Here is a 23,592-nt window from a genome sequence, read left to right as displayed (position 1 = left end):
AGGCATATGATGATTTGTTATGCATTTTATTGGTATAATGGATGAATGTCACATAATTCTCCATTAATGACACATAATACTTTGATTCTATTTCCTATAGCCAATATATTTTCACATAATACTTAACTTAGTTCTTACCGAACTCATATCTATAGATAATATCATAACAATGCATCAATGTATTTCTGCCATGACTATTAGTTAATATTATCATTTGTATAAATAACACCACAAAATGAAACCACAAAGACACATGTTAGATCGTAAGTTCCTAGTGACATGAATAACTTATTTGTTGACTTTAAGAATTTAAAATATATATTGGAAGAATATTTCCTCCTTTTTTTGTACTATTCACAGTCCAATGACTATAGATATAATATACTTTGTTTGCTTACGATGGCTAGCATTTTACGTTTCAATTTTTTACTTTCTGAAGAATTAATAAAATGTTCAATCAGGTTCAGATTTCTAGTGTTTGCCAGTAACTGTAGTATAAATGGGGCCCTCATGGTGTAGTAGGTTACGGGTTGGGCTGCTAACTACAAGGTCAGCAGGAATAAACCTCCAGCCACTCCAAGAGAGAAGGACCAGGCTTTTGACTCCTGTAAAGATTTACAATTTCAGAAAACCACAGTGGCAGACCTGTAAGGTCACTGAGTCGGAATTGGCTCAGCAGTGAATTTTTGAGTGAGAAGTGTAAAATTCAATGACTGAGAAGCTATCAATCTGTTACTGAACACAAAAAAAGGGAATAAAGTGTTCAGTGTCACACTAGTTTTTCCACAAATAATACCAACAGAGAGAATCTCAAAACAGCATTGTAGACTGCTTTAAAATAATTAGGAACTAATGAGGTTTGAGTACCTAACACCTATCTAATTTATTGATTTGTAAGTTTATACAAATTATTTTTAGCAATAGCCGTGCTTAACAACTAATTTATAAAATTACTGAAAATTTAATTTTTTAACAGTTTTTGAAAATTTAATTCTTTTGACAGCTAATATGGACTTGTTTAAGCATATTGCTTCACCAAATGATTCTTCACAGAAATAAGTAATTAATCTCTTTGCAGCTCAACTAAATTTGCATGACAAATTATTTAAAACATCGTGCTCTTTCAGAAGGAGCCCTGGACTACTAACCACAAGGACAGCAGTTCAAACCTGCTAGCTACTCCCTGGGAGAAAGATGAGGCTGTCTGCTCTCATAATGACTTACAGCCTCAGAAGCCCTACAGAGGGATGCTCTGAGTCAGAGTCTACTGGATGGGTTGTGTAGTTTTGGTTGTTCTCAGAGTTAGTTGATTTTATTGATGAGTTGTGTTTATTCTTTATTAGAATCAGTACCAGTATAGACCTGAAGGTATGTCTGGACTAAAATCCAGTTATTATAACTTGTTCCTTAATACCATCTCCCCCAAACTTCCCCGTAGATTTAATGATGTTAAATAGTATTTCTATTGCAAATAATCAGAGGCTCCCTTTGAAGGAATATATTTATTTCATTTAAATGAAAACTTTGGAATTTGAAATTGCTTATTTTAAAAACAACTATTGGGGAAATAATTTATGTGTGATATTAGAATACATATAAATTAAATTATATGATACTATTAGCCTAAGACTTCATACAAGTTGAGAACTTTAAAAAACCCATCAATTAAGGACTTTTTGATAAACGTTATGAATCTGCGGGGATAACTTTCTGTCTGCTTAGCCCACATAAACTAAGTAATTCAAGATTAATATAGCTTTGACTTTTCATGTTTATTTAAAATAGGAAACAAAACTATGTGGTTGAAAATAGATATTAACAGCTTCACAATTCTGCCTCATAATTTGATTTCTTCCAATATATGTTCAGAAATAACGTTTCATTATGTCACTTTCTTATTTCGTAGAAACATTTTGATATCTAAAGCAATCGTCATTGGGATACTTTTCTCAAAGTTTTGATTGCAAGCATCATTTAATTAATTTTATTTTAAAATACATCTGTGGAAAGAAAAGAGACTACAGACATGATCAGTCCCTCTTCAGATTCCATATTAAATAAAACATTATTCTTGAACCTGAGCAGCTATCTACAATGGAAGAAAGGATATACATTTGGCATTAGATGAAACATCTAATTGTGGTTCAAATCTTAGAGTAACACATGAGAATTAAATAATATGATTTTGAAATAGTCTTCTCTTATCTTAGTAGGATCAGAAAACTGAACTATAAGTGTTATTCCATAGCTCCGGACTGGGATTTGGTGAAATGTTGCCTAGCCTTACTAGCTAGCAAGTGTTTACATATACAATAAAGCTTAAAAGAATTAAATAGGAGGAAAATAGTTTGGCTGTGCAGTCATGAATGTATTCTAATTCCTATAGACATAATAAGGTTGACCTTTGGCAATTTGACATATATCTAGGCAAATAAAACACAATATTTCCTTTTACCTAATTATTTGCATAATAGAGAAAAATTAGACTATTATGCTGAGCTTTGTATTTAAGTCCAACCTTTCATATTTTTGTGATTACAGTGATACATTTAGAGTTGTGTTTAATATTAATTTCTATTTATTATTAAATTATGGTTTTATTGACATATAATTCATATATCATACACTTTCATAGGCCAGTCATATTAAAAAGAATTGTATAATCATCACTAAAGTCAATTCTAGAACATTTTAAAAATCTTGTACTCATTATTAACTCTCTAGTCCCCTCCAACCTTTCCTCCCATACCACCAAATAAGCCATTAATTCAATAACTGTACCTCTAGATTAAGTGTTCTGGATTTCATACATTGGAAAATATTTTTAAATGGTAAAGAGTAAAAATAAAAGTAAAAAGACCAAAAACAATAAAAAGAACAGAACAGAAAAATCTCAATTGAGAAAAAAATCAGGATATATTAAAAACCAGAAGAGATTTAAAATTAGTCTAAAGGAAGATCAAATGATTAGGTATTACATTTTAGCCTACTTCTTATGACAAGGTCAGCTTGATGTTTGCCCTCATGAAGAGATCACTGAAAATATGTGTTCTACAGCAAAGTGTGGTAAAGAAAGTTGATGGTGCCCAGCTATGAAAAAACAAAACAAAACAAAAGCAAACAAACAGGATCTGGCATCTTAAAAACTTGTCTTCGAACAAGCAGCCACTAAACGAGGCATCAACTAAGTCCTCATAGAAGAAGCACAGCAGCCTGTGATATCAAAGGGTGGTAAGTAATAAAATGCAAGTTTTCAGGAGAGAAATGTCAGCAGAGCTTAAATTCTGGACAACTGATATGAGTGCGGGAGCCCAGACACCATTTGCAGCGACCCCACAGGGACTAAGCCTCTGGCTAATACCCTTTGACCATGCTGAGGTGTGTGAATAGCATTGCTATCAAATAGAGTGTTGTAAAAATTATGATTTATAAAAATCTGCATTTTCCCCTAAGACTATATCTGCTTCTTAAGCCACATTGCTAACATCATTATAAAATGGCTATGAAATGATTTACTCTGTAACAATCTAATGAAATGTACGAAGACCTAGAGTTAGAAAACCAAGAAGGAAGAACACGCACAGCATATCTGAAACTTAAGGAAAAATTCAAGTCTCCACTTGTAACATTGAAAGATTCTACGGACAGAATACTGAGGCATACAGGAAGCATCAAAGAAGCTAGAAAGAATAGATGGAGTCACTATATCACAAAGCACTAGTCGGCATTCCACTAGCTCAGGAGAGAGCATATGAGCAAGAACCCATAGTGCTGTAGGAAGGCCTTCAGCTGCACTGAAAACACATTAGCCAAAAGCAAGGCTTCATTCCATTTATCGAATGTTTCAACAAACTGATGAAGCACTGGAAGAATCTACTCATCTATGTCAGGAAATTTGGAAGACAGCTACTTGGCTAATTAACTGGAAAAAATCCATACATGTGCCCATTCCAAAGAATTCGTAAGCCCTAGAAAAATATAATTGATATCACACACGAGTAAAATTTTGCTGCAGATCATCCAAAAATGGTTGTAGTAGTCCATTGAAAGGGAGCTTCAGAGGTGCAGGTAGGACTGAGAAGAGGACGTGAAATATGGGATATACCTCCTGGTATCAGATAGATGTTGGCAGAAAGCATAGAATGCCAGACAGATGTTTACATTTATTTTATTGGCTATACCAAGGTATTTGCCTGTGTGGATCATAACAAATCTGGGCGATCTTGAGAAAAATGGTAATTCTTCAGATCACTGTGCTCCAGCAAAATTTGTACGTAAATCAAAAGGCAATTGTGGCCACTGAAAAAGGGGGTGCTGCGTGGTTTAAAACCAGGAAGGGTATGCCCCAAGGTTAAATCCCATCTCCATACTTACTAAAGCTCTACGCTAAGCAAATCATCCAAGAAGCTGGAGTATATGAAGAATAATGTGACGTCAGGCCCGGAGGGATGCTGATTAACAACCTGAGAGACGCCGATGTCACAAACCTGCTTGCTGAGAGTGAAGAGGACCTGAAACACTAGCTGATGAAGATCAGAGATGGCAGCCTTCCTTATGGATTATGACTCATCGTAAAGAAGACCGAAATCTTTAAATCTGCACCAACAGGTAGCAGCTGGAGAAAAGATTGAAGTTGTCGAGGATCTGGTCTTGCGTGGATCCACAATCAGTGCTCATGGAATCGGCAGTCCAGAACTCAGAAGAGGAATTACATTAGACAAATGTGCTTTGCAAGACCTCTTTAGGATACTGAAAAGCAGCAGCGTACTGTGAGCACCCAGGTGCGCCTGGCCTAAGCCTCATTGCTTCATATGGAGGTGAAAGTTGGACAGGGGCTACAGAGGCTGAGGAAGAATGGACACATTTGAACTGTGGTGCTGGTGGGAATAATGAAAGTCCTATGGACTTCTAAGAGGACACCAGACTGGTCATAGGAGAAATAGGGCTAGAATATTCTTGGAGGCAAAGATGTTGAGACTCTGTCTTACTTACTTTGGACATGTTGTCAGGAGAGACCAGTCCTTGGAGGAGGACATCTTGCTTGGCAAAGCGAAGGAAAAGAGGAAGGAGCAGCGGAAAAGAGGAAGGCCTTCAACAAGACGGACTGACACAGTGGGTTCAGCACAGCAACAGTGGTGAAGATGGCGCAGCACTGGGCAGTGTTTCATTCTGTGTGCGTGAGGTCGAAACTGGATGGCATGGAACAGCAAGGACAGCAATTTATCAATAATTCAATTTGAAAACAATTGAAATAAAATCCCTGTGATTCAAAATTCTATTTCAAAGTATGTCTTCTGATAACTAATTATGAGAAGGAAAGTGTTGAATGACTATGATGTTTTGGGGTTTTATTTTTCCAAGGGAGCAGTAGATTGATAATTTTAAAGCCATTCTCCAAGTAATTGCTCAGGAGTGTATCTTAGTTGAAAGAATGCTCATCCCAGATCTGTTTTCACTTGCTCTGTGTATGTTATAGGATTTTCTATGAAGCACTTGGTGAATTTCTCTAGGCTTTTGAAAAGAAAATTACACTTAGAGATATTATTTGTCACCTAATGTGACAGTGCCATCTGGTACACTTGAGAATCATGCACACATTCAGTTTGTAAAAATGCAGCACAATGGAGAACAACTTCTATAGCAATAAACTCTGGAATATTTCCTTCCCTCAGTAACAGAGTCTCAAAGTACGGCAAAAGCAGGCCCAATGGCTTAGAATAGCTCTCCAAGGTCACAGAAGGCAAGGACTTGTCGTTTCATTTCTTCAACCCTCAATACAAAATCCGGAGACGGAAAATAACCAGCTTTTATTTAAACCTTTGGTTAACTCACATTAATTAAATATACTCAAGGACACAGTTTATCTCTAGAACATGTATATTCATTCAAAATATATGCTCAAAATGTGTTAATATTATCTAAAATCAAAATAATTGTTAATATGTTTACATTCAACATATTAAAATACCTTCCTTAAAATTAAGATTCAAATGTACCTGTGTGATTATGTATGATTCTTTGAGATTCCAAAGAAGAGGACAAGTCTCAATTTATTTAAAATGAAGGAAGATTGGACTCCTGACTATAAGCCAACTTCATGGGAATACAATAATCCAATCTGACGGGGACATTGAAGGGTGACTTCATTCTAGATTTCAGTCATTAGAGGCCACCAATCACAGTTAGCCTGGAGGAGACTTACTATTCAGTTACCAATGTGAACAGCTCCTACTACTGCAGGGGCTGTGTACAACATTGTCTTATAGAGTGCACACTCACCTAATATACACAGTGACCTTTTCTCTCAGTGTGCCAGATGCCGATTTCTTCTCTCACACTACAGCACAGATATAGCGGTTAGGCCATATATGGGCAGTGATACTGCCTCCCTTCACAATTTCACATGAGTAGTTATAATTTTGTACTTATTTAGGTAATATGTAGTGATTCCTAGGTATCAAGTCATCATTTAAGCATTTTACAAATATTAACCCATTTAGTCTTCATAATAGCAGAGCCAGAGTTCAAACCCAATCAGTCTGTTGAGAAGACCTGGGGCAGGTTAGCTGAATTTTCTATTGCCATTAATTCATTTCACAGTATAGATCTGGCACATTGTAAGTAATAGGTGTTAACTTTATATTCCTACTTTCCTCTAGTCCTGTGCAAGAATTGTGCCTTGTTAGGGTTAGGGTAAAGGAAAACAAACAAACAAACAAAGAATGGTGCCTTGATTATTTTCTGGCTAGGTTTCTCATTTTCTTTCCAATACCATTTTCTTTCTTTTTTTTTTCTTATATGATTTTTGACTTTGTATTTTTCTATCTTTTCTAAAGCCTCCTGGTTTTCTAAGTTTTACATTGAAGCTCTCTGGGGGGTGGGGGCCGGTGGGGGGAAGAATGACAGTTCTATGGATTACACATGTATATATCATATACATATACATATGCAAATACATGTGCCTGTGTGTGCGTGTGTGCGTGTGCGTGTGCGTGTGTGTGTGTGTGTGTGTGTGTGTGTGTAGCTTTTGAGTCAGATGCCTGGTTCTCTTGTGAGGCTTACCAAGATAGGCTCAACTACCAATCAGAAAAGAATTGCCATAGTAACTGAAATGCTAATTTTGACCTTTAGCCTCCAGAACTGTGAGAAAGTAAAAATGCATTTTTTTAACATTGCCCCTTTGAAGTATTTGTATTGTAGTGGAGCTAGGTAAAACAACATATTACCAGAGTTTTGTTGGTGGACATGAAACAGTTCAAGTAGACTGTGTTAAATCTTTAGAATGTTTGTAATTACCAATTATTAATAGCCTGATGGGACAGGCCCTATAGCAGGTTGGTAAATCATATTAAAACTTGGAAGTAAGGTAGTAATTCTTGAATTTGATTGTAAATTATAATTAACCAGGGAACTATTAAAAATATCATAGTACCCTGGCTACACCCAAGATAATTAAAATCAGAATCTGGGAAGGAAGCTACATGTATCAGTTTTTAACACCCCCTGGGTAATTCCATCTTGCCATAAATTGGTTCATTCACTAGAACCTCATTTAAATTTTAATTCCTTTACTGCCTATCCGTGGAATTGGCTGAATAAATTTTAGGAATAAAAAAGTCTGGTTTTATCTGATGAGGTAGTTAGTTTATTGTGACAACCTGGACTATAAACACATGTGAGGTTAGTTGAAGGGCGGGGAGATAAATGGCTCAGTGAGCTTCTCCTCTCTAGTTCTGTCTCTTGCTTTGTGATGGTCCAACCAGGGTGCGGCTGCCTTAGCAGTTTCAGGTTGCAAGGCTGACTGAGGAGAAACCACATGGACCTACTGTGATGCAGCCCTGGGTGCTAGCGCTGAGATGTTTACACATTCACTGAGTTGGCTTTCCTCCTGCAGTTGACATTATTGCTTATGTTTTGTGAGATGGAGGAGGACTTCGGTGTTGGACATATGATAAGGTGACCAGATTTTAACATTGGTAAAGCAGGACACCATTGACCTGGGGTGGGGGTGGGGGAGGTGTTCTTGATTAAAAATTTGGTCTATATGGAGCAACAAAAATTTTCATAGAACGCAAAAATAGTATTGTGATATTTCTTAAATTTCAACATAAGTACAATTTACAAATATAATACATTAAAAAGTTATGTATAGTATTATTTTATTCTTTGGCATATATCTCATTTGAGTGAATTTTTTTTAGTAGATTGCTGTCATTGTTTAAAAGGTCATGAAATTTTTCACAAGAATTTGTTAAATTATACTTCACACATAAAATGGCTTTCAAAGTCTCAACACTTAATTGTGATTATTCTGATGTCCACACTTTATTTACCATAGAAAAAACGCGTTCAGTCACAGCATTAGTTCCTTGTAAGGACAGCGGATATTTCCACAATTTTTAGTGCATTATTGTATGGAACATGGTTTGTTTCAAAATGATGAAATATTAGTAACCATTTGTGCTCTATTGTGATTTTTGCTGATGCCAAGGTTTAACCTTTTCCTCATAATATATATTTTTAATAATGATACTTCATTAAAAAGATCATTTTCAAAAATATTACTATATGGAACTTTCGAGTAATATGATCGAATGATTTTTGCACAGTGGGAAGAATGATATTTCAAAGCACTTGGAGACACAGAAGCATAAAAGATATTTAAACACTGCTACATCTTCCTCCAAAATACAGGAATTTTTTTGGAAAACAACTTATGGAGGCGAGGAAAAGAAATTAGCATTAGCAGAATAGCTGATTTGTTGACATCCCTTGTTTAACCAGCACGCAGTACGATGTGTATCATCTGAGAGACAGTTACAAAATATTTTCGTTGTCGCCAATGTCAAAAAATGCCATTGTTCATTAAGTCTAAACAATGGTGGTCGAATTCTAACAACTGATCAACTATGCGAACTTTGATAAGCAGTTCTTGATAATCAGTTCTCAACAATTATTTGTTATTATTAAAGTTTAACCTTATAAAATTAACAGAAATAATATAAAACTCATATCTTGGAGAAATAGCCGCATAGCAGCCCAAAACCGTATATTCCCTTCCAGTTCGCCCACCGTTCCCTAGCTTGTCGAGGATTCTTTCCAAAAATCAGGAATTCTTTAAAACATCGAGGGACAAATTGTTAAAAATCGGTACTGTCCCGCCCAAAGCGGGACATCTGGTCACCTTAACTTATGGGTTAATGGGTTAATGTTGGACTTGTGGGCTTGGGCAGCTCTGGGTTGGGATGTTTTCTTGATGTGCACTTACCCTTTATATAAAACTCCCTCTTATACATGAGTTTCTGTGGATTTGTTTCTCTAAAGTCCCCAGACTGGCACATCTGACAAGAAGCCTTTACGGCGCTCACGTTAGTGAGTTGTGCTGTGGTGGATTGTATGCGAGAAGCTATGCCACAGATATTTCGACTCAGAACGAGGTGAGGAATTATGGCCAGGTGTCAACAGAGCTTCCACCCTACGACAGAGTTGAAAGAAGGACCTAGAAATCGAATGCTTGGGGGAAATGGCCAGTGCAAATGGCAATCGAAGCGCAATGTTGCTGGATGCCGTGCAGGGCGAGAAGCCCTCAGCTTACAGGTCCCTACACGCATGGATGGGGAAGAATTGCCTCCTCCAAGAAAGTCAGCCAAAATGACACGGATGGAGTGCAGACCGTGAGATCATAATTCATGGACAGGTCACGCTCAAAAGGTTAAAAAGACAACGGTAAACATTCTTTAATATTCAGCATGTGGACTATGTGAAGTATGAATCTAAGAAAATTGGAAGTCATCAACATGAAAGGAAATACATAACCTTGATACTTGAGGCAGTAGCAAACAGAAATGGACTGATATTGACTGTTTTGAATAAGATAATTACATGATGTAGTATGTTAGGGATGACAAATTGAAGAGGGAGAGCATCACATTCATTGTCAAAAAGAAAACTTCAAGATTTAACCTGAAGAAGAATACTGTCCGAGAGAGAATGATATCCATCCGCCTGCCTGGAAGACCAGTTACGAGGCCTATTATTCAAATTTATGCACCAATTAAATGCAAAAATGAAAATGTTAAAATTTAACCAGCTTCTTAAGTCTGAAATTGATCAAATGTACAATCAAATGTATTGAAAATTACTGATGGTTGAATTGTGTGAGTCGAAAACAAACAAGCACGATTGGTATTTGGTCCTCAAAACACCACCACGTATTGCATAATAGAATTTTGCAAGATGAACAGCATATTGAACTCAGATACATATTTTCAACAACATAATGTTGCCTCCATCGTCAAAAAAAATTCCAAGTTCTATCTTGAAATACAGTGCTGTCTATGATAAGATATGCCAAAAGGAAAGCCAGTTAATAATAGTATTATTGAAATTTACATGGCAACCATTAAAATCTGTGATAAAGAAATTAAGAATTCTGCCAAAGTTTTGTCTGAAATGGACCAAGCATGCAATTAGAATTATTGAAAATTACTGCTGATTAGAATATGAAAGTTAGAAACAAAGAGATGGATTGATAATTGAAAAATATGGCTTTGGTCACAGAAACAATGCTAAAGATTGAATGATAGAATTTCCAAGACCAAAGGCATTCTCATTGCAAATACATTTTTTAAGCACTATAAAACACAACTATATACATAACCCTCACCAGATGGGACAAGGAGAAGTCAATTGGGCCACATCTGTTAGAAGAAATAATGGAGACGTTAAATATCATCAAACAAAACATAGCCAGGAGCTAATTGTGGGGCATAAAATTAATTGCTCATTTGAAATTCAGGTTGAAGCGGAAAAAAATTAAATACATCCACAAGAGCCAAAATACAAACTTGAGTATATTCTGCCTAGATTTGGAGATCATCTCAGCTATTGACTTAGCATACTCAATATCTGTGACCAAAGACTAGTTGTGGGATGATGTCAAAACATCAGTCAAGAAAAAAAGGTAATTTTTTATAAAGAAAAGACCAAAGTGTATGTCAGAAGATATTCTGAAATATGATCTTGAATGTAGATTAACTGACGTGAACACAAAAGAATATCATTGTGTAAAAGAATTCAACCAAAAATTTTAAAATTGTTCACACACCGGCTGGTTTCTACAGGAAATTTGGGTCACACTACCTGTGATCCCTTTATCTAGCCTGAAAGATACAGAGACAGCCTTATCACTTGGGTGGGTAGCTGTGAAGATTTAATTTTCCCTTATAGAAGGGTAATAATGACCCATTTTCTCACTAATGAGAGTATTCATGTTCTTTCTTTGTTCTTTATCTTGCAGGACTTAATTTTCTTTTGATTCTCTTGTTAATCTATTCTAATAGAAATTTATATTAATCAGTTGGCGAAATTGTGTGGAATAGGTTATAATATTGAATTGCTTTAAAATTCTTTGAAGATTATGGAAAATCTCCCACATAGTTTATATAGCTCAAAAGCTATTTTAACATCCATTCAATTGCAAAACCTTTCTAAATTGAGGACATTTTTATTTTTCATTTAATAGACTTCCCAGCTTACCTTCAAACAAAATTAGTTTTGAGGTACTTTTTGCTTTTGCTTTTGAAGTATCCTTTTATATGGATTGACTTTGATGTTTAATTATTATAAAATAATTATAAAACAATTAAATTGTGTTTTGCTGAATTGTTTTTCCTGCAATGTTATTGAAGTTCATTTTAGTTGAATTATTATGTATTTAGCTTTAATATATATGCTCTTTATAACTGTAAATACTATGTGAGTTTTATTTGATCAATTAATTAGAAAAGGGTCAAGGTGCATGTTCACGCTTTTTAAAGCTCCTTACTTGAATTATTCTAATATATGAGGCATGTGGGACTTATGACAATTAAGATTTTTCTAATACTGTAAATTATCAGTTAACTGATGAAAGCCTAGATTAGTAACAACTTATATTATCTTAAATACGGCTTGATCTATTGGCTGCTAATGTCATGTTGTCAAAGACCAAGTTTCTTTCTGTCCCTCTTTGGGTTCAACTTCCTTGTGTGTAATGTTGGCTCCAAGATGGTTAACAGACACTCTGAGGATGGCAGAACTCCATATGCATCCCTTGTGCTGTCTTAAGATTCCCTGGACATGTCCAGTTTTAGGTGACATATGTAATCTAAGCCAATCACATGTAACCTGTAACTAGAGATGCAATATCCTGATGTGCTTGGCCATCATAATGAGCTACAAATGGAATCAACTTCCTTGGAATCCCATGGCTCTCTGAATCTGCAGTTACATAACAATTTACTTTCTATTTTTTGTGGCTTGAGACATTGATACTATCTCAAATTTTCAGTAGGCCAAAAATTCAGGTGTGTCTCAGCCAGACCCACTATACCAGGGTCTCTCTCAGACTAAGAGCAAGATGTTCAGAGAGACCCGTGTTCATCTTAGGACTGGTGTAGGCAGTTCAAGCGCATGATTTTTGGCCAAAGTCAATTCCTTGCACTTATTGCACTGAAGGACTCCGATCCTCATTAACCACTGAATGAAAGCTTCTCTTGGTTTCTACGTCATGACAGCTTGTTTTATCAGACCACAAATTAAGAAGTCAACAGTGAAAGAATACCTGCAAGATGGAAGTCACAGTCTTTTACAATCTAATCATGAAAGTGGCATTCTGTTACATTTACCCTATTCTAATTACTAGAAGCAAGTGCCTTATATGCCAAAGGAAAGCTTTACACACAAGCATGAATATCACAACCAGAAACATGGTGAACCTTGCCAGCAATTTCTTACCAGACTCCCTAAACTTGCTCGGAGTGCCTAGTTTTGGCAGATTTTTACATATGGTTCACAAATAATTTGGAAAGTATGAACACTAATAAAATTTAATATTTATATTAGGAAACATAAATCTTAGCTCTGTGATTTTTTAAGGCTAAAGTATTTCTTTTCTATCAGATTTTTATTTCTTGTAGTTGGATATCAATTGCACCAGGAAAATGAGCAGTAATAAAATTACCGAAGGCTTGGAGATTGGATTTTATTTAATTCAACTATGCTATAAATGTCCAGTTACAAATTTCAGGTATCGCAAGATCATTCAACTGATCCCAGGAAAATACTCTAAAATTGGACAAGTTTCTTCCCACCAATTTAGGGTATTGAAATTATAGCCAAAAATATAATGCTCTATTAGATATACAAGGCTCCTGGAATTGTGGAACAGCAATGGAAATGTTTCAACCAGCTGATGAAGCACTGGAAGCACTTACTTATCTATGCCAGGAAATTTGAAAGACAGCTATTTGGCCAACTGGCTGGAAGAGATCCATAATTGTACCCTTTCAAAAGAAAGGTGACACAACAAAATGTGCAAACTTTAGAACAATATTGTGGATACCAAATGCCAGTAAAATTTTACTGAAGATCATCCAACCAGAGTTATTCATGGAATCAGCAACGATGTCAAAATCTGCTGCATAAGACCCCTTTAGAGTCTAAAAGGCAAGGACATTCTTTAAGGACTAATATGTGACTGACCACACATTGTATTTTTAATTGCCTCCTATGCATGTGGAAGTTGGACTTTGAATAAAGAAGACAGAGAAAGAATCGATGTATTTGAATTGTGGACCCAGAGAAGAATATGGGCATACCATTGACTGAAAAGAAGACAAATTTGTCTTGGGAGAAGTATGGGCGGAAACCTCCTTAGAGGCCAGGATGTTGGGACTTTGTCTTGTGGACTTTGGACATGTTGAAAGATCCGTCCTGGAAAAGGACATCTTGTTTGGTCGTGTGAGGGGCAGCGAGAAAGAAGAGGGGCTGGCACTGAGGCTGCCACGACGGGATGGGGCGCTGTGTCCTTCGGTTGTAATCGGTCACTATGGGTTAGAATCTACTTGATGACGCCTAACTAAAACAGCAACAAAGGTATAATAGAAACATAAACTTCTTTTTTTCTATATGTAGAAAAAAATTTAATCTAAATATATCTAATCCAGATAGAATTTAAATTCCAGATAGAATTTAATTTCCTGAAAGTACTTGTGAACTAGAAAGCGAAATAGTTGTTAAATATTAGTACCACAGTGAAGGCTGTAGAATAATTTGGGAAACCGGTGAGGTCAGTTGATGATTTAACATCTCCATTTTATAAATGAGAAATGTTTTTTTCATAGAGACTGTCTTCTCTAAACTAGTCATCAAGGAAATCAGATCTAAAGTTATGAATAGAGCTGACAAGTCCTCAATAATTATCAATGTATCTTGATTTCATGTTTGGTCCATTTTAGACTGTAGTCTTGTTAGAATTACACCATTTTGTCATCACCAGCTTGTGCGGTTGGTGAATACATTTGAATAATCATTGTAGTGATTGGATTTCTTTGAATGCAGCAGATATAATTCTATCACAGACAGCATTGTACTTCATAATTGATTTCGCATTGTCTTCTCGACCTTTAATGCTGTGCCAATCCTCTTGATTGTGTTATTTGCAGCATAGTAAAACTTGTGATTTTCTGACTTGAAGTGTTCAAATCCAGTCCATTTCAGCTAATGCCTAGGATATCAAGTTTTCCAAATGTATTATTAATTGGGAGTTAACACATATATCATGTAATTCTATAGTTCAGTCACACCAAGCAGAATTGTACGATTGCCTACCTTAATTCTTTGCACACTTCAAGTGTTGATAATTAGCAGATTTTGAAGCTGGTTCTCCTTGAGTCATGCCCCATTAATACATCAAGATCTCAAAGGTCTAGTCCAAAAGGCTGTACCTGCTGAACTTACCTGCGCCCACTCTGATCTGAGAAAACAGTTCCTCATCAGCTGCAGATGGGGCGCCCTAGGACCTGAGAGAGTCATCCTCCGACCCTGTCTCCTACAATGTTCTGCCTGAATCCTTTGTATCTGACAGTGCTTTGAAGCTCTGCATAAGGTTTTCGGGAGCTCCTTCCTCTGAAGTGGGGACCCTAATCCTTTTTCATTTTCTGTTCTTAGTCTGGAAGCTCCACTGAAATCCATTCTTTGGGTAACCGCGTTAGCTTTTGGTATACCATTTGATGTACTTCCATCATCACAGTGACACACAAGCACTACAGTACAACAAATTGACAGACCGGTGGTGGGACTATGTTTTTGCAATTCCTTATATTGGTTTACAGAGCAGGAACTGTATTTCCTGACTTGTGCGATAAAATAAAGCTTTAAAGTAGAAGCCATATTTGACACATGTCTTGAAGGAGAGCATTTTAAATGGAGATGATGAGTCACCACTTCCCCTTTAGAGTGACAAAGGGAGCAAACTATGGATGGCACGGGGGCACACCAATTTTCACCCCCAGAAAGTTTAGTTTCCCTTCCCTATGGGATTCAAATAAGTCTGCCCTGCCAGGGCTTTCCAGAGAATGAATGTGTACATATATACAAGAAGGGACTTCAAAACATTTGTGGAAAAAATTTATTGTATTTTAATATTTTTCAAAACGTTTGAAGATAAATATATATGTATATATATATATATTCATGAGCAATTATAAGGGCTAGCAAATGTTACATTTGTTGGACAGGCTCACAACTCAAGAAGTAGTTGATGTTACGGTCTGTCATCCAACATTTTCAGGGCAGACTGGTCAGTTAGAAAGTCACACAAGATTTTGAAGTTACAATCATGATACACAATTCCTTCTTTAGTGACCCTCAGGTTTTCACTTGTTTCAATGAGGTCCACTCATGTTACTTCATGTCAAGTAGTCATGCATTTTAATCATCTCTACAATATACTTCCAAGGCAACTTCTAGAATAGTGTTTGACCAAATTCCTGGGGACCAGAACTCTTCCAAGATTATATAAAATTAACCATCAAGGTACTAAAGTTGAGGCTTCAAATCCATGTTGGGGTTCACTCTAGCAAATTTCTACTGCATTTTGTGAGACGAGGGGAGCTTTTCCAGATTCTCAATGACATAATACAAAAAGGGATGCGTATGTCATCGGCCAGAAGTCGTCTGGTACGTTAAGCATGTTTTCTTACAAGCAACTGCTCTGTAAAACCTGAAAATAACTGGCATCTTTAAATAGCTGACATCACCGCCAAGTTATTTTCTCATTAAATTTTAGTGTAATAGATCCCATCCTGACTTCAAATTAGAATGAATTTTCCCTCTTCGAACAAATCAATATTATTTTTTAAAGAAAGGGTAATGTTTTGGAGTTGTTCCTGTGTCTTTTTTGCTATTGCTATAGATTTTTTTTGTTCGAATAATAGTTCTTTTTCTTGAAGGCTCATGGATGTCTTTTGCTGTTGTTGTTTAACCTGACAGTGAATTTATAATCCCGTGTTTGTGACATCTTCTCTGTTTCCATGGAAATGAATGCAACAGAGCATATTTAGGCCTATGGACTTGATCCAGCTACCAATAGTTGCATGAACGGCAAATGTGAGACTGTATAAGGCCATGATGTTGGCTCTATCTCGGTGTTGACGTCTTCATCGAAAATGTCAGCTTTCTGTGAAAGCTTGAGCAGTGAATTATTTAATATGGCTCCTCTGGTCAGAGAACGTTTTGCTGATGGGTCTGGATAAGAGAATGTAGGTGATGCTATTGACAGCATTATATAATTCAGCTGTGAGGGATTGTTAACTGAGTTAATGTTGATTGCCATCCTGCTAGATATAAAAAGTCATCTCATAGGAATGAGAGGAGGGATTTCATTATCCACAGGAGGAGAGTCAGGGGGGAAGGGTCCTAGGATTCTGCTATCTGAAACTCTTTGATACAGGAGTTACCTGTGATACCAAAGGAGCCACGGAGAAGGGGCAGCGGCAGAAGCTAGAACCAGGGCACGAGGTGGAGCACGGGACTCCTCAACCTATGGAGCAAGTGAAACAAGGGCCTACAGGCTGCAGGTTGGCTTGTGCAGTGAGCTTCCCCACGAAATTTAATTGGCAGAGTCAGAGCTGATCCTTCTAGCTGAGGCTTGTGGTGAAATGGTCTGCCCTTTGGGTGTTTATCAACAGAGCTCAAAGAGCAGATGCCAACGGGCTGTGCAGCTGAGAGGCCAAAGAGCAGGAGGCTGGCCTGCACAGAGAATTGTACCCTGCGAGTTTGTTACCCGGTAACTTCCTTCATAAACGCATAATCATGAATGTTGTCCGAGTGTTTGTGGACCTTGCAATGAGCTCTCACACCGAGGTGGAGAGCAGAGTTCTGTGTGAGGGCCAGTGGGTGTCTCAATTGTTAGTAAGGTTGGGGTTGGACACGTCTGACCTCTGCCTTCTAGGGACCAGCCTTAGACAGTTGACGCTAATGAAGGTTAGTTTCCGCAAGCCCTTCTCCCCTCCCCGATTGCATAGTAGGAGGAGTTAAGGAGCCACCCGTAGGCCATACTTTATATAGCTAGTCAGCAATTAAAATGGTCCTGAATTGACAATCCCACAGAGGTGGGTTCTCTACTGTCTAAATAATATTAGTTGATTTGTTTCTAAGGTTTGAATTGTTGGGAAGGTTTGTGTGTTTCTAACCACAACCAAAGGAGAAGAGACTTCAAGGTCCCTCGTTAAAAGTGTAATTTAAATTGCAGTTGAAGTTGTAGTGAGAACTGAGAAGGATGTATCACAATCTTTCTTTAAAAAACAAAAACAAACAAACAAAACTAGTGCCACCAGTTCATTTTTAAGCTAGTATAAAAGTTACTGAAAGAGGGGCCAGCCTGTAGACCCAGAATAACGTTCCCCAATATGAGCAGTGTTAGTTTGGGGTCTGATTTTGTGGGATACATATACGTCTATAAAATCTTGGAGCAGAGATTTAATTGCATTATTGAACTGAAATAATTATCCTTCAGTATCATTAAGAGTGTTTTAGTGCTTTCACAAAGGATAAGAAAAGATTATTTAAGAGTAGCTGACGATTCTTTAAAACATGAACAACTCTTTTGTTGTTCGCAGTGAACAAGGGGCATCTGTGAGTCACCATTCCTCATCCTTTCCAACCAGAGAACCCAGGGATTGGGTCCGGAATAAGAATGGAGGGTGGGCTGTATTTTTCACTTCTACCAGCAGAGGAAAATACTTCTTCATCACACTGGTACCCAGTTTGATCCTGTAGAATGTGGTGATCAAGGCTACATTTCAACTTTAAGTGTGCTTCTCCCTTCTTGCCAGAAAATGGGCATATCAATTGTAATTCAAAATCATGATTAATTGTATACAATAGGATATTTACTATAAGAAACAGGCCTCATGCATTTGTAGACAAAACTGAAAAATTCAACTTCTAGAGGTTTATAGAAGTAATCTATAGTCAATCTGACAAGCTAAAGACATCTAGCTGTAGGAGGGGAAAGTTGTGTAAAGTCCATTGGCACAGTGGGTCCACAACCAACAGTCTGGTGAGGAGCTTACGATAGTTATTGGCTACCAGGATAGTCTACTAGGATAAGAACAAAAGGTGGAGTGGAAATGGTAGGAATACAGTAGAGCACTCTGAGGACACCTCCATCCGTCCATCATAACTTGTTACCATGATTGTCTCAGAGTAATCGCCACTGCTTCACTTGGGATGCACAGATATTAAGCAGAATCCTCTTTTATAAGGAACATGGTAGTGGGAAATAGTTCTCTGCTTAATAAACATGCCTAGTACAGACTTCTACACTGGGACATGGCCAATACTGAGGCTATTCTTGGGATTTGGATGATAATGCTGAGGGACACTACTGCAATAGAGTCTCAGGCAACCCGCAAGTTCTCATATAACATACGAGAAATACATTTTTGATGGAATAAATCACTGAGGTATTATGTTTGTTATCACAGCACATTTGATAGATAGAAAAACGTATGCTTAATTGAGGGAGTATTAAAAAATTTAAAACACCCCAAATGTATAGCATTACCTTTGTTGTTGGGTAAGGAAGAAATGGTGATATAGATAAAGGGCAAATTATGTTTTCATCATTTGAGGAATTTCATGAAATCACAAAAGAGCACATATCTCAAAATAACAACTTGGTAGACAAATCATGACAACTTGGTGTTTTTGAGTGAAAATGTTGTTAAAAATGTTATAACTATGAATTGATTATTATTAGCTGCATTTATTAAGGCTCTCTAAGAGATGAATTTGTTAAAATGATATTTTTTAAAAGGATGAGAATATATATGAGACTTACATATAAAAATAGAACTGTTTTCTCTTGTATGCTAAAAAGAAAATATTAAAATTAATCACGAAGACTGATACATATTTAGAAGAGACTCAATGTCAGAGGAAGAGTCATAGTGTAGCTATCCTACATTTTGTAAAAGCTCCTTAAAAAGTGATTATGAATTGGGATTTAATACATATATCATACCATTCCAAATTTCAAACAAGCCAAACAGAATGTATAATTGCTACCACAACCAGTTTCCAAATATTCCTTTTCTACATGGACTCCTTGACATCACCCACCTCTTAGCCTCCCTTCACCATTGTAGCCCCCTCCCTCCAGACCCCTTAGTCTATTTGCTGACCCTCGAGATTCATCGACCCTCATTTTCATATAATGAAAAACAGAAAAGCATATAACACAGCTTCAAAAGGTGACCTCCGCTGACATAACACTTCGGAGATACACTCTAATACAAATAAACAGAAAACAAACAAAACAATTCAAACCAAAACTACAGAACGTCTTGGAAACCTGATTAGGTCTATCCCCCATCATAGGGGGAGGGGGTGTCTACTGACAAGGTTTTAATTGTTCAGGTCGGACTTATGCCTTTGAGCTTCTGTATTCCTTGATCCCAAGCAACTCTGCTGAGTGACCACTTTCCTCCTTTCCCTCAATTTTAGACAGGGGGTGTTCTCCTGAGGCTTATTTCCTGAGTAGTTCGCAATTGAACCTTTGCCTCCCGCTGTCATCATCACCTTGTGCACACCAGATTCTCACAGTTTAGGCTCTGATATTAGTCCCTCTTTCAACCTTGGATTATATGATTTACACTCCTTCAGTGACTGATGATGGTGGGCTTCTTCCATGTGGACTTAGTTGACATCTCATTTTCATGGCTGCTTGTTTGCCAGGGTCGTTGGGTCTACAGGGACACAAATATACCATTGATTTGGGGGAGAGGGAGGACATAGAGGGTAAGTGTATAAAAGGGAGATTATATAAAGAAGTTCAGGAAGCAAAAGCTGGTTTGGAGACTGATTATGGAAGAAATTGTATAATTCTGTTTGATGTGATAGAACTATGGATTGATATGACATATGTAATAACTCCCAATTTATAGCAAATTAATACAAAAATCATAGATCCATGAATGGGTTTTGGGCTTACGCTAAATTCTAGCTCCAATTTAAGAATAACCAATTCTTACATCATGGCCCTGCTTGATACTCACTCTCAAGAAAGGAACACAGAAGATACAGGTGCCATAGCAAAATGTGGCAAAGAATTCAGATGGTGCCCAGCTATCAGATAAAATAGTGTCTGGGGTCTTCAAAACTTTTAATAAAATTAATGTGAGCCCTGAAAACATTCTTTGATTTAGATAAAATGGCCCAGGGAAAAAAATGAGGGAAGCTTGGAAGTCCAATAAAGTAGACTTCATGTATGTAATTGAGACGGAGAAGCATATTCAAAAAGAATTCTAAGACCTAATAGTGCCTGAAATATTGAATAAGTGTTATACTTTGTGAAAAAAGTAGCAGTTAATTAGGAAGAAAATGCAAATGTGTATGAATCTAATAACACACAAAAAATTAAAATGAAACAAACCCAGACCAAGTTGAGAGGAGATAGAGAAAAATTCTAAAGGTGATAGCTGAACATTGAATAAGGAAGACCAAAGAAGAATGAATGCATTTGGTTTATGGTGCTGATGGAAACTATTGAAAATATCATGGACTGTCAAAAGAACAAAGAAACCTGTTTTGGAAGAAGTTTCAGCCAGAATGCTCCTTCGAGGCAGTGATGGCAAGGCTTCATCTCACACACTTCAGACATGAGGTTAGGGACCGGTCCCTACAGAAGGAGATCAAGCTTCAGGAAGTAGCAGCACCATGTAAGAGAGGAAGACTTTCAGCAAGATGAATTGGCACAGGGCTGCACCGATGGGCTCCAACCGAAGAACAGTTGTGAAGAGGGCACAGGCCCAGGAAGGGTTCTGTTCTGTTGTGCATTTAGTCACTAGGAGTCGGTGCCAACACGATAGCACCTAACAACAACAGAAAAATCCACATAATTGGAAAACGAACTGCTTTTTCAGCAATGGATAGAAAACCAAGCCCAAAGCCAGTACTTTAACAAAATATCTGAACAACATTGTCCACCAACTTAAACCAATCGACCTTTAACAAGTACTGCAACCAACAATAGCAAAATATATATTCTTTTTGAATATACAGCGGACATTCATCAACATAAATCATAAGCTGGACAATAACACAACACTGAGTAAATTTCAAAGTACTTAAAATGTATATAATTTGCCACAATGGAATCAAATGAAAACTCAATATCTAATAACAATCTTTAGTTTAAAATTAACTATTCTCAGAAGTGATTGATGGATCAAAGCAGAAAGCATTATCTGTATTACTATATAAAATTTTTTTAATTAGGAAAATTAAAAATGCGTATAAATGTGTGCAAGATCTCTAGTTCAGCTCATAATAGGGACATAAGCCTGGGTTCTCTAGAGAAGCAAAACCAGTGGCACTTATATATGTCACTGATTATGTAAAAGTTGAAATTTATATCAGGAAAAAATGGCTCCCATCATTCTAGCTGTGGGTAATTTCAGTCTGTTTCAAGTCTTTTTCAGATGGAAAGCCAAAGAATTCTCCTCATCTGCGTGGCTGACAAACAACGAAACAGGACGACCACAGCTAATGGGTGTAGAAGCAGATGAAACCAAGATCAGGAGGTCAGGCTTGTGGTTACAGGATCCAGTGAATCCAAAGTTGGCAGGTCAGATGGGAGGTCACATGGTAGGTTACCATTACCTCTCCGGGTCAGGTGGCAACATGGAAGGCCATTGGCTTAAATCCACAGAACCAAGGGCATATGAGCCAAATGCAGGATCGAGAATAGCAAGAAGCTACAAACAAACACTATAGAGAATCTACTTACATAGGAAATAGCCCACACCCCAGGGAAACTGTTTTAGGGTCCAGGCCCTGAGGAAAAGTCCTCCACCTTAATCTTCTTACAATTGATGTGGGGCTCACAGAAGACCCCATTTTGTTGTTCATTATATTGTGTTATGCAGTCTTCATTGACAAACCACTGAGTCCTGGATAAGTCAAGTTGACATAAAACTGAACAAGTATAGTTCACACCTTGGTGTCTTGACACCTGTGCACATCTTAAAATGCATAGTTTCCAAATAAAAAGAATAAAAAGTCATACTTGTGCCTAACATTGATAAACTTAGCATGCATGCAATGAATAATGTATTAATCCCATCACATCTTATATTTTGTAAGTGAATAAAACAAAACATGTCATGCATACATACAAAGAAGGACTACTCATAAAATCTATAGTCCATATTTCTGCAACTGTCCACATGGCCATGGGTGGTATTTTGAGCTACATTCTTCCACTACGTAGTCCTGATTCCTTTTATGCCCAGGAAGAACCTCAACTGATTATAATACTTTGACTAGTAAAGTGACCAAAATTTTTATTTCTGAAGGTCTGGGCCATTTGGGGTCCTGTCAGAATTGTATTGCTTTAGCTTTACCATTATATCTAATCACAGGGCATGACAGTCCTGAGAAACATACTAAGGAATCGCCAGGATTCCAAATAGATCTTTCGTTACCCCCATGATGTACTATCCATTCAATGGCCAATGGGAGTCACAATTAATCATGCACCGAGTAAAGTAGCATTCTTTTTAACATGCCGACCCAGAGGCCTGCGGGCCTGCAGATGATCAAGAGCCATTCTTAACTCCTACTTCAACAGAGCCAGTATGATTTCACCAACCAGGTGGAGTATTCCGCCTTTTGGAAGTACTGTGACTTCAAGACTTGAAGAGTATAGGGTTTATGGGACAGGAAGCAAAATGTTTAAATGGGTCACTAAGAGTATTGTGTGTTAAAACTCCCATTTGCACCACTTGGTTTCTGGACCCGCGAATCTTGGCTATTGGAGTAAGAGGACTACATATTGGACACTATGTAAAGCATGTACACCCTCCTGGAGAACATTGTACCAACTCAGCAAGGTATTGCCACCTTCCAGCTGCTTCAGAATGGGAGATATGCTAAGATCAGTGAATTCCATGATTATATATAGGTCCATACTGTACTTAATTTGTTGTGAAATTAGTCCCTTGATCTGAGGTGATGCTGAGTGGGCTACCAGGCAGGTGAATACGGCGTTCTGTAAGTCTGTGGATGGCAGTCTTGGCAGAAACACTGTGTTGAGGGAAGGCAAATCCACATCCAGGGTGTCTGTTAAAGTAACAAGAAAATGCTGCCTTTATCATCATGGAATTGGTCCTGTGTAGTCAACCAGCTACTGGTAATGAGCTCATATCTCGGACTCAGAGTTCCATGCCGATAGATTGGCCATTCAGCAGTGGCACTAGCAAG

The sequence above is a fragment of the Tenrec ecaudatus genome, chromosome 6 (assembly GCF_050624435.1).
Source record: "Tenrec ecaudatus isolate mTenEca1 chromosome 6, mTenEca1.hap1, whole genome shotgun sequence".
Taxonomy (NCBI): Eukaryota; Metazoa; Chordata; class Mammalia; order Afrosoricida; family Tenrecidae; genus Tenrec; species Tenrec ecaudatus.
Note: the sequence above shows the minus strand (reverse complement) of the source record.